The sequence below is a fragment of the Spinacia oleracea genome, chromosome 2 (assembly GCF_020520425.1).
Source record: "Spinacia oleracea cultivar Varoflay chromosome 2, BTI_SOV_V1, whole genome shotgun sequence".
Taxonomy (NCBI): Eukaryota; Viridiplantae; Streptophyta; class Magnoliopsida; order Caryophyllales; family Amaranthaceae; genus Spinacia; species Spinacia oleracea.
Window position 1 is genome coordinate 42,560,214 of NC_079488.1, and position 3,535 is coordinate 42,563,748.

Sequence of the window (3,535 nt, forward strand, 5' to 3'; positions counted from 1 at the left end):
ATTGGCTGCTTGCATATTATCAAACTTATAGTGTAAAGCAGTCAATTGGGCAGTTAATTGTTCAATGGAATTTAAATCATGCTTACCACCCCTATTAGATAGACCTCTAGGATTCCCATACTGGGCATTGTGAATGGCTATCTCCTCAATCACCTCCATAGCTCTAGGCACCTCAAGTTGCATGAACCTCCCACTGGCAGCCGAATCTAACAAACATCTAGACTCATTGCCCAGACCATTATAAAACTACTGAATCAAGAACCAATCTTCCAAACCATGGTGCGGGCACTCTCTTTGCAAATCCTTGAATCTCTCCCAGACCTCGAACAAACTCTCATCTGCTTGTTGTGAGATACCTAATATCTGACCCCTTAGACGAGCTGTTTTCTCAGGTGGAAAATATTTAACATAAAAAGCAAGAGCCAAGGACTCCCAATTAGTGATTTTCAAAGCCGCCCGATTCAACCCATTAATCCACAATTTAGCTTTCCCACTCAAAGAGAACGGGAAAAGTATCTCCATAGTCTGTTCCGGAGTCAATCCCTTTTGCTTGATGGTGGAACAATATTGGATGAAGGACTGTATGTGAAGATTCGGATCTTCACCTGGTTCCCCATCGTATTGGCGTCTCTCAATCATGTTAATCAATGCAGGCTCGATCTTGAAGGTCTCAGCTGCAATAGAAGGCATGATTGCCTTTGGTAGCACGGACAGACTTGGCTTAGAATAGTCTGTAAGCCGTGGGGTAGGTGGCGGTAGTAGAGTTTCGTCACCCATCTCTGTCTCTGAAACTGAATCTGTATCTGAAGGAAAAAGATCGCCAATATTATGATCATAATCAGAGTAATTCCCATACTGTGCAATGAAAGTTCTTCGTCTACGAAAGGTTCTTTCGGGCTCAGGATCGAATGGAGTAAGATTACTAGTACCTACGGTCCTGGCCATAGACAAAGACTACAAAACAATGTGAGATCCAGTCTCAAGAAACGTGAGTTCCTTGAGTAGTAACAAACAATAATCTAGGATAAGCAATCAACAACAGAAAATAAAACCGTTTCCCCGGCAACGGCGCCAAATTTTGACAGGCTAAAGTCGTATCACCTAATCAAAAATAACCTAAGGTCCACTAGCTAGGTAGCAAGGGAAGTCAGGATCGAATCCACAGGGAAACAGGCGTTCTTTCTACTATCAATTAATTAAACTAGACTACTGGGAATAAGAGTTGGTTGATTGATTGTATGCTAAGACAATTAAACGATTATGAATCAATATATTAAGGAATCTATGGTATAGGTTCACCAACAAATAACAATCCAGGACAACGAACAATCACGATAATCAACAAGGTAATTAATTAGACTAGCATGCTTTCTCGAATCGATACTAATCATAGACTTAGAATTAACGGGCTCTCGCTACGTATTAACTCTAATTCCACCTATTGACACAAGCCTAAACATTAAATTGCATCTCTTGAATCTTAAATTGATATTGCATAACTACCACAATTAAACCTGCGCAAATCTAATTGTATAGTGAAATAAACCAATCAATAGGAATTAATTACAATGCCAACAATCACAATTATTCAATATCCCTTCATATTAATCATGGATCCCTAAACCCTAGAAATTAAGCTACTCAAGCATATTAACAATAAACAAAGCAATTAGCATGGTTGAAAACATAATTAAGGCAAAACAAAAGATTGAAATAAAGAACAATACTAGCATATGAGATAATAAAATGTCCTACTAAATTAACAAAGGCTATATTTATAGTTTAGCCCAAAACACAAGAGAAAACCGGAATAAAACTAAAGTAAACCGCGCGCTAAAGGCTCCAGGGTTGTCGTCGCCCGGTCGGGCGGCCAACCGCCCAACGGGCGAGACGCTCGAAAGCCGCCCGACGGGCGCAGGTCTGCACGGCGGGCGGAGGGAGAAACTTTGGAAACCATCTGCACGCGCCCGGTCTGGCGCTCCTCGCCCGTCGGGCGAGTGGAGATCTCTCTTGGCTGCTGCTCTGGTGGGCGCTCGGTGTGCACCGGGCGGATGTCTGCCCGTCGGGCGCCGGGCGACTGGAGATTTCTTTGGCTTGCTCGCCCGGTGGGCGATGGGAGATCTTCCGGGCGAAAAGCTAAATATGTCCGCAACACCGAGTCTAACTTTCGGGGCTCAATCATGAACATCTAAGGCTCCCTTAAGTCGACATTAATCGTCCCGAATCCCCTCGGGATCGTGTAGTGGCCTAAATCATCTTGAAACGGTTCTAAAAAGACCAATTTCTCACTAAGTAGTCCTGAAACTCAAGGCACACTCAAATACATAGATTAGTACTAAAAACGGCTCCTAAGAGCTCATTTGACGCACAAAAGTACTGAGGGACGGGGTGAAAACATTATATAAAACCTACATATCAATTATTTAGTGAACTTAATCTAATCGAGTCATACGAAACAAACTATTCATGCAAATTATACATACATGCATTCAAGCATAATATATATCAAAATGCATAAATAAATGGTGAACTAGTATGGCCCAAAACATCTTGTCTTGAAGCATCCAATCTTCATCACCATCTTGTTAGCTTGTCATCGTCTTGAATCTTCGTTCAAATGCTAACTTAAAGTTCTAAACTTAGAAATACTTGAAAATAATAAATTACATCAAAATTTCCATGGTACGTAGACCATATTTAAAACTTTACATTCAAAGATAGAACGGTTCGCAGACCGTCTTTAACTATCCTAAATGGCCATACTAGTCACTTGGACTACCTGCATTACATAAAATATACATTCTATGCATTCACCCATTCGTATGCTAAAACGAATGGCCCATATAATTATGCAAGTATTTACGTGAATTAATTAAAATTCACGTTCACATAAACGCGTCCTAAAGGATTAATCAATTTCCAAATTATTAATCCTTAGACTTTATTCTAATTAAGATTGAATTTAATTAAAATAATGCGACCTACGAAAATAATTAAAAAATAATTATTTTATTTTAATTTCATTTAGTGGCTCCCACTCAAACCAATAATTATTTCGGATAATTAATTATAAAATATTAAATTAAAACTCGCGCCCCAGCCCAAGTAAATAAAATATTAAATTAAATATCCCTTAGCTCAAAATAATGCAAACATGTCAAGCCCAACGAAATAAACAATTTCAAGAAAAATGTCTAAGTTCATGCTAGGACTAGGCTTGCGCCCAGCCAATCGTAGCGCTTGTGTGTGGCCTACGAGGCACACGAGCAAGCTAGCACACCCCGCAGCCTGGCGCGCGCGTCCCCGCAGCTCTGTTCTGCCCTGCGCGCTTCGTTGTGCTCGTCGCTGCGCTGCGCGTCGCAAGGCTTCGTGCCCTGCTTCGCTCGCAGCACTGTCAAGCCAAGGCGCCTTCCTTGCTCGCCCTTTCCTCGCCCAGTGCGCGCGCGGCATGCAGCTCGCTTGCTGCTGCCCGCGTCACTGCGGCTCGACACAGGCATGGCAGCCCGCGTGGCTCGTCGAGCCACACGTCCACCCC

The 3,535-nt window shown here is 42.1% G+C and overlaps 1 non-coding gene across 1 annotated transcript; it reads left to right on the top strand.

Moving 5' to 3' along the window:
- The first annotated feature begins 271 nt into the window (after nucleotides 1–271).
- On the top strand, nucleotides 272–378 carry LOC130468235 (small nucleolar RNA R71). Its single transcript, XR_008928653.1, has one exon. It is a non-coding gene; the product is annotated as a small nucleolar RNA R71 (small nucleolar RNA).
- The last annotated feature ends 3,157 nt before the right edge of the window (nucleotides 379–3,535 follow it).